At 52.4% G+C, this 13,723-nt stretch overlaps 1 long non-coding RNA gene across 1 annotated transcript; it reads right to left on the reverse strand.

Annotated features, from left to right (window-relative positions):
• Positions 1-10,522: 10,522 nt before the first annotated feature.
• Positions 10,523-13,211, reverse strand: LOC140681189 (uncharacterized). The gene is made up of 2 exons (XR_012052422.1): positions 13,109-13,211; positions 10,523-12,677 (listed from the first exon to the last, which is right to left on the reverse strand). It is a non-coding gene; the product is annotated as an uncharacterized lncRNA (long non-coding RNA).
• Positions 13,212-13,723: the final 512 nt, after the last annotated feature.

Below are 13,723 nucleotides of genomic sequence, written 5' to 3' on the forward strand. Positions count from 1 at the left end.
TATGCACACCCTGAGATCCCCTGCAATTTCCCAGTCACTGAGCACATCTGAAGGCGCAGATGTTTTAAGGAGGGTGGGCCCTGCAGCAGCCCCAGTAACCTGGTCTTTATCCTGAATCTCATCCATGACTGAGACAAGCTTTGCCTCCTGAAGATGCCACCTTCCTGCTGGTGAACAGCCCAAATGATCCAGCTGTGCCTTTTCCTTTCCCCAGAGATGGAAGGAGAGGCTGTGCTGAAGGCTGAGTTTCCCAGAGGAAGCAGTGGCTCATTGGCAGCCTCTGCTGCAGGAAGGGAGGCGCTGCCAGGCACAGTCACAGGAGGTAATTGCTGTGCCTCTGGGCCTGAGCCCTGCTGAGCCTTGAGCTGCCCTCTCTGCTGCTTGGCAGGGCGGGCTCACAGCATTACCTGAGCCCCTTGCAGTGCTCACTTCCTCATAGAAGGGGGATCCCAGCACACCATGGAACATTTCCCATCTGTGCTCCTTTCTAGATTGGGACAGTGACTTGAAGCATTTGGAAAGAGTGATAAACCATGGTTTAAGGATCTTGAAGTCTGGTGAAGGTAGGTTATCAGCAACCCTTTCCTAACAGAGAAATCATTGTCCAGAGCAATATTTATGTGTGATTTCCTTTAAGATCCTTTGATGTTTGATGTATTCTAGAAATCCTGTCCCCCAAATTCCTACTCCTGTGCCCAAGAGCAATCCCACAGGAGGATCACTGTCAGTGGGAGGAAGGAGCATTTAGCTGTCCATCTTCCACCCATGTGCAATGCCAGTGTGTCCTTCCATGTGCTCTGTGCAGCCCCAGAGAAGAGCAGAGAGGGAAGGGCCGGGCCCAGGGCTGTGCCCCGGGGCTGAGCCTTTCACAGCTCCTTTGCCAGCCCCAGGGAGCCTGAGCTGCTCCTGCTGCAGCTGCCAAGCCGTGGCCCTGTCTGCAGCTGGGTTTAGAGCTGCTGGCAGCTCCAGGGAGTCCTTTCTCCCCTGACTGCCCCACAAGGGGCTCCTTCCATCCCAGTGCGGGGCCAGCACTGGCATGTGGTCCCCCTGCCCCTGCTCCTGAGTGGAAGGCAGAGCTGAGGGAATGCCTTGGAGGGCTCCAATCGCCATGGGGCACTCACTGCCACTGCAGCCTGAAGGAGAATCTTCAGCAGTGTCCCCGGAGGTGTTCTGTCCTGCCTTTCTTTGCAGCTGAACGTGAGGATGAAGAGGATCTGGATTCCCAACCCATACCCATTACTGAGCCTCTGGGAGATGGTGAGGGTAGGTCAAGGCCTTTCCCCCTGCGAGAGCTGCCAGCTCAGAGCCCAAAGCTCGGCCAGGGGGGCATCGCTGCAGGTGCCAGGACAGAACCACGCACGTGTGTGCCCTCGCCCTGGGCCATCCCCTCACCGCTCCTGGGGCTCAGTGCTGCCCGTGCAGATCTGCAGAGATGACAGAGGCTTCTGTGGCTGTTGAGTTACAGGTGTGGCTGCAGAGAAGACTTTCTCAGGTCCTTTGGTGCATGTTGCTCGCAAGCCCAGCTTCCACCGCAGGGGTGAGTAGTGTGTCCCTGCTGACTCCACAGGCTGAGCACGGGTTTTGTGGTATCCATGCCGGGGAAATGGAAATATTTCTCTTAAGGTCCCCTGAGAGGAAAGAACAAACATATAGGAAGGAGTAAATCCAGGGAGGAATCAAAACATCTGGAACAAATCCTGAGTGATCTGGAGAGACAGCATGGTGGGTGCATTTCCCTCCCCCTTCCCCTGGGACTCAGCAGCCGGGGGCTGTCCCTGCAGATCTGGACAGGCCGTGCCTGGCACAGCAGGAAGGGATCCATGGCAGCCTCGCTGCCCCGCTGCTGCTCTCACGGCCTGCAGGGCTGTTTCCCAGCCTGGCCTGGCTGCAGCTTCTCCCCAGCCTCTGCAGGAAGGCATTTGGCACCAGCTGACAGGGAGGTCCAGCTGCACCATGGGCCTGAGATGCCTGCAGTTTCCTACTCTCTGGGGAGATGCAGAGAGGCACCTGTTTGCTGGAGGGTGGAGTTTTGGAGCAGCTCCAAAACTCTGGCCTTTTTCCTTGTCTTTATCCACCTCTTTGACAAGTATTGCTGGGAGCAGCACAGCACAGCACAGAGGAATTATTGCATGCAGGCTCAGGGCTTTGGGCACTGAGCAGTCCTGTGCCAAGAGGCAGCAAGGTGCCTGCAGGCCCCAGCTCAGGGGGAAACAGAGAGCGAGAATGTCCTGGCCGTATCCACCCTGCTGCCAGCTCAGCAGTGCAGCATAGCAATGGCTCACGCTCCCCATTGCTCCCAAGATGCAGCTGGCACCTCAACACGTGCTGACAAAATCTGGAAAAGCATGAGAAGAGATTTCTGCCGGGGAACATCTTGTTTGATGAAGTTGGTGGTCATTGTGGCAGGTGCAGCACTTGGCCTGATGATGTGCTCTGTCGGAATCTGGTATTGCTGGAACAGAAAATGGTGAGTGTTTTGCTGATCTCAATCTCAAACAGCTTCCTTTAAAGGCTGCTAAAAATCAGGGAAGATTCCCAGTGAGGCTGCAGTGGAGCTGTGGCCAGTCCATGGCTGTCCAAAGAACTCGGCTGAGGGCTCTGCTCTGCCCAGTGCTTTCCTTGGCCTCTTCATTGCTGGGCCTTGTCCTGCGGGGCCCGCTGGGGCTGCAGCCAGTGCTGGCTCCCACTGAGGCTGCCTGGCCAAGAGCAGCCCCAGGGGCTGTCGCCCTGATTCTTGAGTTTTCTTAAGCCTTCTGAATTTACATTCTATTAGGAAACTTTCCCACACAGTTTCTGTAAATAATGTATTGTTTTGCATTCCTCCATGGGAGTGGAGAAACTTGATGTACTAGTGCTTTGTCCAATGTCTTCGGAGAGGTGGCCCGTTCACTCTCCAATCCACTGTCACCTTTGGAGAAGTATAAAAGTTGGAGTCAGAAAATAAACGCTCTTTTTTGCCTTGCAAAGTAACAATTGACTCGCATTTGCTTTCTCGTGTCCTATAGCAACAAGGGGCACAGGGCAGAGGCAGAGCAAGGTGGGGAGGAGAAAGAGCAAGGACGAGATTGCCCCTGAAAGGCAGAGGCGCTCTGGGGCCCGCTCCTGGCCAGGGAGCCTGCCCAGAGCCGTCCCCTGCTCGCCGGGGCCTTGAGGGGCAGCTGTCCAGCTGGGCCAAGGTGTGCCAGCCGCTCCAGCCGTGCTGGGGAGCCCTGCCAGCTCTGGGCCCTGCTGTGCAGGAGGCTCCCTGTGTGCCACTGGCAGCTGGGGCCTCAGCCACTGCTCTCTCCCAAGGTGCTGCTGTGCATCTCCAGGAGACGAGCCTAACAAGTCTGGCAGAGAGAACTTGACCTGTGTTTCCAGCTCTTCACATCTGTCCCCATCTGCCCTGCCGCAGCTTTTGGACCATCTTGAGCCATTCCCAAAACAAACCCCTCCAAAACGAGACCCTCTGCCCCTGAGCCCCCTGGTCCTGTTCCCCTCCCATGACTGAAGGTGGGCAGGCCCCACCTGCCAGGGCAGGGCTTGGCCCACATTTTATGTTCAAATAAAGTAATAAGAGTTGTCAGAGATATGTCCAGGTGTTTCTAACAGCAAAGCCCAGCCGGCACCAGCACTGGCTGAGTTCCATGGCCAGGAGCAGCCATGGATGCCCACGGTGAGGGCAGGCAGGAGCCAGGCAGGGGCTGCTGTGACCAGCGGCGGGGCCCTGAGGGGCTGTGGGAGCCCATGTTGAGCATCCCTGGGCTGAGGGCACATCTCCTTCAGTGGGATCATCTGGGCCTGGACATCCTCCAGTAGCATGCCCAGGAAAAGAGAGAAGCCATCAAGAACATCTGCAAAGACACAGCCTGAGCAGCAATGCCAGAAGGCAAAACAAAGCTCCTCCCCAATTAACACACAGTTGGTAAAACCTAATTGATGGGCCATCACCAATCCAGGGTGCTGCACAGGGTCTGCTCCTCTGGGCGAGGGTGGGAAGGGAAGGGAAGGGAAGGGAAGGGAAGGGAAGGGAAGGGAAGGGAAGGGAAGGGAAGGGAAGGGAAGGGAAGGGAAGGGAAGGGAAGGGAAGGGAAGGGAAGGGAAGGGAAGGGAAGGGAAGGGAAGGGAAGGGAAGGGAAGGGAAGGGAAGGGAAGGGAAGGGAAGGGAAGGGAAGGGAAGGGAAGGGAAGGGAAGGGAAGGGCTGTGTGGCCTTGGGGCCTGATGGGGCTGATAAACAGCCCCAGAGGCACAACAACCCAGCTGCAACCACACTTGATTTCCAGGTCAAAACACTTGGCGTCGCTGCCCCGGGCTTCCCCATAAGGCGTGTGGGGGCTTGGAGACCCCATAAGGTGCACGAGGGGCTAGGGTCCCTTGTGAGACACACAGGGATAATTTAGGTTCCCTCTGAGACATGGAGCACACTGGGGTCCACTTGAAGCTATGCATGAGATTTGGAATCCTATGTGAGGCATGCAGGGGGACTGGGATCTTGCCCAATGTGTGCAGGGGGCTGGGGGTCTCTGCTGAGCACAGGACGGGGTTTTGGGGTCTCATTTCAAATGTGGAGAGGGCTGTGGACTCTGCTAAGCGTGCCAGTGCTTTGCGTCCCTCCTGCTGCACGCAGTGGGGCTGGACTCTCTTCTGAGGCACGCAGGGGACGGAGCCCTCCCGGGTTCCCTGCCGGGCCCGTCCGGCTCGGGGCTGCCGCGGCCCAGGGGCAGCCGCCGTGCCAGGATGGCTGTGGTGAGGGGGCGAGGCGGAGCTGCCCCGCCGGGTCGCGCTGCACGGGCACGGCACGGACGATGCTGAGTCACTTGAGCTTTGGAATCAAGTAGAGGAAAATGAGTTTACATTTGAACTTATTCAGAATACGCCTTTGGAGTGGTACATGCACATGGGACTTCTGGAAAGAAAGAGACCTTTTGACATATCAAAGCTCCGATCAAAAATGGAGAACAAATCTTGGGTTTACTTGAAAGTATCCAGAAACCAGAGGAAGTTGCCATCAGGCATTGCAGAGCACACCAAGTGGATAAGACCAAACTGGAATTGGGGAAACATTTAGCCAACGAGAGTGCAGAAGAAGACATGTTAGAAAACTTGTTAGAAAACAAAGTTTTCCTTTGCTGCAAAATGAAATATAGGTATTAAGAAACTAGTTCCCCATACGGAAGTTTGTCTCAAGAAAAAGGGGGACTTGATAAGGACCATAGAACAGAGTGTTAGCATTCAGGAACACACATAATCACGGGATATGATTATAAGCAGGTGCTTTGATTGAGAGCTCTGGGAATCAGGGTTACAGACCCAAATCTGATTCCGACATGACTTTTGAGCTGAACGTATTTTGTATTCTATCGTTATATAACTTACATATTAATTATTAAACTTATATTGTTCTATTGTATACATTGACTTTATTCAAGCATGAGTTTCTCGTGATCTTTCTGAGGCCCCTGACCACACTTTCTCATGATTATTCTTACAAATAAACAGTAATTATATTTAATTACTAAACAATCATCACATCTAACAAGTATATCATTTATCATGTACTAGCTACACAGGTGCAGTTCTAGCAAGGTACAAGGCCTATATGTACCATGGGTATTTTTTGTTTCAGGGCTTACTAAGCTTAATTTTCCTTTTAACCCTAAATCCCCATGATTTTAAAACCCTTTTACTATCACAACCATCATCAGCACTTGGGGGTGGCACAATTTGAGTGGCACAAACAGTGCCTTGAGGCCACTTCACTCTGTTATAAATGCCTATTGCAATGGTTGGCTCTCTCAATTCAGAGATAAATATTATATGTATGTTAAGGAAAGTGTATTGACTTATAGTTGTGTTATTGTGATTTGTTGTTTAGATGTCCTCTGTTCTCCCCATAGTCCATCTTCCCCAGCGCATGCAGTTGCCAAGAGAGGGCTTTAGTAGTCCAGGCCTGAGGAAGGAGGGTATGTACCTGTGCCTTTGCATAAAACATTTGAGAAAAGGGCAAGCTTGTTACTAGGAAGTGCAGCATGACAACACCTCACCTCCAATCAAGTGGCAAGAAAAAAACCTCCACGGATGAACGGCAAAGAAGAGTCCACTGACAGACCTTGGGAGGGGCCAGGGCTGCCTGAGGCAACCCCCAGGGGTACAAAAAGCGGAGCAGCCAATTTATAGATGAGCTCATGGCTGCGGGGTTGCAAACTCCCAGCATTGCACCGTCCTTTTTCCTTATTCAGTCCTTTGTTGTATTTTGTTAAAGTGTTAAAGACAGGGCCGTGCTGTGCCCTGGGCACTGACCTGGAACTGAGGGATGTGGCAGAGGCCTTTGGTGTCAGGGATGTTGAGAAGGCTGGGCAGTGTCTCGGTGAGACCTCTCTCAAAGCCCCTGGAAAGGCCAGAGCCATCCCAGAGGGTCCTGGGCACTTGGGAAGGGCACACATAGAACCAGTCTGCAAACAGGGCAGGGAGGGGATGGGGACAATCACAGACTGGTCAGGCTCAGCAGGGAAGGGGATGTGGCAAATCCTCCTGCAGCCATTCCAGGCACTGGCAGCACAGGACAGGGACTGCAGAACCCACGTGGGAGGGAAAAGAAGGGGATGTTGTTTGCCCAGACCTTAGCAGGGTCTGTGACATGGTCTGCTGGGTCTCCTCAGAGCCAGATAGGAGAAAGATGGGCTGAAGGAATGGAACATGGGGTGAGTGGGAATTTGACATTTGAGGGTCAAATGTCGTTCATGGAACAGAGTTCTCTTGGCAGCCACGCCCGGGTAACATCCCGCAGTGACCACCCCTTGACTACAATGGAATATTCATATATTCCCTGTGCATGGGACAAAATGCACTTCCAAGTCCTTTGTGGATGATGCCAAATTTCTGGAAACCCTTGCGCAGCTGCATCTGGTTAATGCTGCCTGCTAGAGAAAAGCTGAGCAAAGCGACGCTGGCGGGTTAAATGTGTGAGGCCATCAGGGGCCTCTTTCTCCCTCTCTCTCTGTGATCTCCCAAACTTAAGGCAAAGGAAACACCCAAGTTTTGTAGATGCTTGTGGCTGAAAGAAATTAAAAAGCTCAGAGAGTCCACAAAGGCCTATAAAGTTTTATTAATTCATTATGCATTTAGCATAGAAATTGGGATGTCAGTCCCTGAGCTATAAAAGGGCATGTCAGTAGGTTTTGTATAAAGGCACAAGAGGAAAGGTGAAAGAGAGGAGAGACAGAGACAAGAGAGACAGAGACAGACGTGAATCAGAGGAGCAGAGAGAAAACAAGAGAGAGAGAAGAAGAGATCCCCAGTCCTGGTTTCAGCATTGATCCAGCCAATGGGATGTCCAGGGTGCTGGGGCACAAATGTGCCTGGCCTTGGTGGGAGGACCTCTTCACCGATCACTTTTTCCTGCCCTGGCGATAAGTGTCTCACTTTCTGTGCAAATGACTTATCATGTGCTGTTTGTTCTGCTGAACCTTTCTCTAAATGGCTCAGAGGCTTCGGGGGTCTTTGGTGGTCTTGATCCCCCCACAGTCCATGCCCACTTCTCATTCCTGCACTTGGGCCATGTCGTGCTTATGCTCAGGAGCCAGAGCAAGGATGTTTGTCCTGGAAAAGTTCTGCCTTTATCTGCATGGCCCCTTCTGCAGACACAGCCTGTTCTTCCTCAAAATGTGTTATTGCCAAGAAGTCTTGGCTGTTCTTACCAATATTACATTGGTCCCACAGCCATCCAGTTTTTGATGTTTGGGACATGCAAACCAGGTCCTGATCTTCTGGGCTTCTACACCCTCCTCAGCAAGGGCCTCAAAAGGCAAAGGCCACAGGTGGAAGCAAAGAAACAACAAATGAGATCAATCCTTTATTGCTGATTCCCATCAGCAGACAATGTCCAGCCACCTCCTGGCAGGAAGGGATAAAGAACATGTACTTTGTGTTTTGTATGAGAAATGTCTTGGTAAAAAATATCCACAGCCCTCCCTGCCAGCCCTATGCCCTTCCTTTCCCTCAGTTTATTGCTGACCATGACATTGCATAGAATGGGGGATCCCTTGGGTCAGTCCAGCCCAGCTGTCCCCTCCCTGTGCCCTCAGGAACACTTGCCCATCCCCACCCATTGCCTGGGGGAATTGCAGACATGCCCTGGGCATGGCAGGGGCAGGGCAGGGCCCGGGGGGCAGCGAGATGGGAGTGTGCAGCCTGCAGGGACACAGCAGCAGCTGTGGGACAGCGCAGGACAAGCTGTGCTGGACATGGCCAAGGGCCCTGGCAAGGCTGGCAGTGGCCAGGAGAAGCCAAGCCTTGGTGCCCTGGGGCACAGCAGCGTCTTGCCACCAAGGGCTGTGAGGAGGAGACACCTTGTCCTGAGGCACTGGGGCCTCCTGGCACAGCCCCAGCCAGGCTGGGCACTGTCATCCCTTGTCCTGCCCTCAGCATCCCTCCCTATGCCAGTGCTCCCGGCAGAGCCCTGAGCAGGCGGGGAGGGACAGGATCTGCCTTCCCTGGGGCTGGGGCTCAGGCCTTGGCCTTTCTGCTGCCTCCAGCCAGCCCAGGCTCTGCTCAGCAGCTGAGCTGCCTACACAGAGCCTCTGCCTCCCTGCACTCCTGGCCTCAGGGAGCTGCTGGGAAGAGGCCCTGGGGAGCCTTGGTCAGGAATGGCCCTGGGCCCTCCTTCATGCTCCCAGGGACTGCAGGTTCTTCAAAGGACTTGGGCTTTTGCCTTGAAATCCTGAGAGGTTTGTGCAATCATGGCCTGCAATTATCTGCTGGAATTACTCCCTGGAGATCTTTGTCAGTAACAAACTCAGTGGGGCTCATTAATGCTTCAAGGACCTGCAGTTCTTTTAAAGTAATTCCCTTTTTCCTTCCCACACTGAGTCTCTGAGAGGTTTGTGCCATCCTGGCCTCCAATTCTCTCCTCCAACAAGTCCAGGAGGGGTCTGTGTGGATGGACCTCAGGGGACCCATTCATGCTTTGAGACACTTTGGGTTTTTCCTCGGATTTTGACTCCTGGTTAGGTTGGCGCAATCTCCTCTCAGGCCCTGAGCTTCCAGGGCTCAGCTCTAAATGCACCACGGGGCTCATTGGGATCAAGCAAGTCCTGACAAACCATGGCTCTGCCCTGATTTCCCTCTGCTCTAGTGCAGTCCATTAGGAAGGTTTCCTACAATACTGATGGAAAACTATTTGCAAGAGCTTCCAATAAATCCACATTCCTCTTTGAAGAGTATATTTTATGACTGTTCTGTTTAGAGCAGAGGTGACTGAAGCATTCAGCGACTGATATTGGCCCAGGGACTCTCCTGAGGATGTCTGGCCTAGTCAGAGAAGCTGTGCCTGGAGGTCTGAGGCAGTGTGGACAACCTTGCCCCACATAGCCCAAGCCCGTCCTGTCTCTGCTCAGTCACCTGGGACCTGCTGAGCTTGGAGAACTGGCTGCACTCAGGCAAAGAGGGGTTTACTTCTTTTATTTTTTGAAGCAATCTAAAACTCCTAAGCTTCCCCATTTAAAACAGACACACTCCTCAAGTGTGTGCCAAGCCCTAGGTACCTCCAAGGAGTTTCCCCTTCCCCAAGGCAGAGCCCTGCAAGGAATGATGTAGACACACAGGAAGATCTGCAATGAACACAAATGCAGAGTTGGCTCAGGGCAGAATTAGAGCCACTCCTGAAGGACAGACCAGCTTTGCACTCCTTGCAGCTCAAAGCTCCCAGTGGGTCGTTGGGAGGTGTGTGAGTGACTCAAGAGGGAGGGAAGGGAAATGCAGAGAGCCCTGGAAGTGCTTCTGTGCAGACAGGCTGTGGGGAAGGGCACCGCACACCTGCCCTGGGCCGGCTGTGAGGGTGGATCATCATCCCAACCTGCACTGGGCATTGCAAGGGACTGCTGCCATGGACACCGCACTGACCCCAGTGCGCCAGCCCATTGCTCAGGGCTGGTGTCACTGCCCAGAGCCAGAGGGGAGCCCTTGCTGTGGGTCTGTGCCGTGGCCGCCTGCCCTGTGCCGCGCGGGCCGGTCAGGCGCCGCGGAACCTGCAGCAAACAGCAGGGCCAGGGCCAAGGCCAGGTCAGGCAGACAGAAAGGGGCAGTGCTGGGCACTGTTTGCATGGCAGCCCTCACTGGGACACCACACCTGGGTCACCTGGCCTGGCAGGTGCCATGGAAACCCCTGGCAGGGACTGATGGCACAGACCCTGGCACTGAGACGCTGCGGTGCTGAGCACAGGGCTGGGCACACAGAGATGCTTTTGTTCTTGCTGAGCTCCCACTGAGCCAAAGCCTGGCCTGCCCCTCCTCTGGCCACGCTGGAGAGGGGCTGGGGCTGCGGGGGAGCTTGGGAGGGGACACAGCCAGGACAGGTGACCCCCACTGACCCCGGGGATACCCCAGACCATAGGGCAGGCATCACGCTCAGGGTATAAAGTGGGGGGAACAAGGAGGAAGGGGGGACATTTGGAGTGATGGCTTTTCTCTTCCTAGATAGCACTTAGGCTGGAGGGGGCCCTGTTTCACCAGTGGGCAGGGTCAGCACCAAAGACAGACACCAACTGAAGGAATTGTGTCATTTATTTCATGCACAGCTGCAAAGAATTACAAAAGGATAAGCTCAGCAAAGCACATCATCATTAGCAAAGCATTACAAAAGAAGCTCAGCAATGCATCCAGTCATTGCTACCAGAGATTGCCTGGAGTGATTAAGGAAAGATCCATCACCAGTTAGCCTCAGGCTTTACCATCATCCACAGCCACACATCAGCTGGGGGAAGCCAAGGACTGGAGAGCCACTCCCAGACACTGGGAATTCCTGCAGGTGCCTCCACCTCTGCAAGCAATGAGGCTCCAAGCCCAAAGCTGTGAGAGGACCCAGCTTTTACACTGTTAAACAAACAAGCTGGCATCACTGCCACTGCGAGAACATCTGCTTTCATTCTCCTGACTGCTTTCTCCCAAAGCCTGGCCAGGGCTGAAGGAGGAACCAAGGGAGTTGACTTTGATCCTTCACCCCCAAACAAGGCCAGATGGGGCCTTGTCTGTTTCTAAATACAGAAATATAAATCCATGTTTTATCAAGGAACACATACATTGATCATGTTGTTAATCATGCTTTGTTAGTGAGTCGATACAAATACAACATTTGCTTGGAAGGTTCATCTAGAGGTGAGCTTTGCCTCAGGGCCTGTTCAGGCCTTGATCACAACCTGTTCAGGCCTTGGTACTTTGATCGGTCCTGAGACCTACAATCAACTACAACCTTTGTAACAATTCTTTCAGTAACACAGCTTAGATTTAAGTATTAGGCATAAAGGCATCTCCTCTTGTTCTACAATTAAGTGCAGTTTAAGTTCATTACTCAGAGCTATTCATGTTCCTTTTAAAACATGCCTTAATAGTTTCTATTCTCTGTTATTTATCAAATGCCTCTCTTTTCTTGAGACTGTCTCTTTTAAGAAAGGTCCCAATACTCCACTTCCCAGCACAAAGTGTCACAGCAACTCACCAAGTGCACACACTGCAATGATGACAGGCACTGCCACGAATGCATTTCACAGCAGCCTCTAATTTGGCAGCCACGAAGCCAATCCCACCAAGAAGAATTTTCTTCTTTCTGCCACTCTTCTACTGCTCTTTCTGTCAAGGTGATTCCTGACTGTTGGCCTTCAAACCCATCACTGCTAGCAGTGCAACATCCCCGTCTCCTGATAGCCCAGGTTCCTCCTTGGCCAGCAAGCAGATAATCCAAGGCCATGCGGTTCTCTGGAGTCCCCATTTGTGTTTGTTGGAGCTCATAGGATGTGCTATTGGACATTTTAACAGTATCATTTGCTACCTCTTCTAATAATCCAATGTGCTATTGGACATTTTAACAGTATCATTTACTACCTCTTCTAATAATCCCGTCAACTCATTCATGTAAACTCCACGGGACGGGGCAGCGCACATGGGGCACAGGGTGAACCAGAATCCTTTGCTTTCGGAAACCCAAGGCACTCTTTGGGTGAAAAATGTTCTCTGGGCCCTAACTCTTCCGTGTGGTCGTTGCTGAAGGACCCTAAATGGGGGCCCTGCAGCTGGGAGTGGTGAGACACTGACACTGACCAGCTGCAGCACCCCAAGTTCTATTGACATTGGGAGTGATGGTAAAGCACAGGAATCTTCTGACACTGTAGCCTCTATAACTGTAACAGGGTTTGGTTTCTCCTGACGGGAAATCTGAGTGAATCCTGTCACACGGATCGTTGTATTCCCGTGTCCCACAGCACAGGTTTCTCTAACTGTCCCTTCATTGACTCCTTTACGAGGCAGAGCCCATTGACAGAGTTCTGGCCACCCCACAGGGTGGGCCCTCCAAGGGAACCCCATTCCTCCCAACTTCAGCTGAGAACATACCCAGCAATTAGTGACACTGAGTGCTTTGGCTACCTTGGTCTTTAAATTTCCAAAACATTTTGATGACTGATCTCTTGGTGAAACTCTGGAAGTGTTTTGGCAAACGTCAGTAGTACTTTAGTGACACCGTTCTTCATTCTTTTTGCTCAATCTCATTCAAGTTAGGAACAATAATTCTGTTGTCCATGGAGCTGGCACCTTTTTAATTACAGTATAATGCTCCAAGGTCCTTTATTGTTCAGCTTTATCATGTTGTCTGTGGGTAACAAGGCTTGGTGGGGCCCTTTCCCCTTTGGCTGGAAGAGGGCCAGGACCTCTATTTAAAGAAAAAAAAAAGGTAAAGGAAAAAAAAAAACCAACAATTAGATGAATTGTAGAAGACACAAGTAAAATCCAAGTGCTAGTGAAACAACTTCTGTAACTTTGCATTAAGAGGTAAATTATCTTTTTAAAAAGAGAACTCAGTTATTTACATTGTAAATGTGCTGATGGCATGGATCCATCTTACTGACCTCAACAGCCTTTTTTACAGTTTTTGGGGTTTGTTTCCAACATTGTTATTTTAAATTGTGGTCAAAGCAATAGGAAATTGATTGGGGCCCTTCGAGCTCCAGGCAGGACAGGGAATCTCAACTCTGTCAAACCCCAAATCTTTTAGAAGATGACCTTCCTTCTCACTCTGTGAATGAGCTGCACATTCCCTCTGAAATTGTCAGGGGTTTCTTACAGATGAAAAATCCCACTTACGGCTTTTTGCTCTGGTTTGGAAGTGGGAAGGGCAATTCTCCATCCATCAGCTCCAGACTGCACTGCCTCAGGAACACGGCTCACTTGCCAGCTTTGGCCACTCGTGGCACGTCTAGAGGAGGAAAAAAGTGCAACTGCACGATTCCAGCCAAAAAGAAATGAAGAATGAATAGTGGAGATCCAGGCATTCCTGTGGAGATTCAGGGGTTCAGCTGGGACAGTGAAGAGTTTGGGTCCTTGCCAATTGGATGTGTGTCCCCAGCTGCAATCTCCTGGCCTGCAGGGGAGTCTCACTCACCTGCCAAAGCAGAAAGCTCAGGCACTGTGCTCGGAATAGGCTTGTCTGATGCAAAGCTGTCAGAGCAATGTGAGGGCACAGCCAGCCCAGCTGTGCCCAGGGCAGAGCCCAGCAGAGGCCTGGCAGAGCCCAGAGCAGCCTCAGCACCCGCAGAGCCCGGCTGCAAGGAGAGAAACCAGAAAGCCCCGTCAGCTGAAGGCTGCTGTCCCCTTGTCCCAGCTGCCCACAGAGCCCAGGCCATGCTGGCTGTGCCCAGAGCTGTGCCCAGAGCTGCCCATCACTGCTGCCTTTGGGAGCAGAGCAGGAGGGCAGGACAT

The sequence above is a fragment of the Taeniopygia guttata genome, chromosome 32, assembly GCF_048771995.1.
Source record: "Taeniopygia guttata chromosome 32, bTaeGut7.mat, whole genome shotgun sequence".
Lineage (NCBI taxonomy): Eukaryota > Metazoa > Chordata > Aves > Passeriformes > Estrildidae > Taeniopygia > Taeniopygia guttata.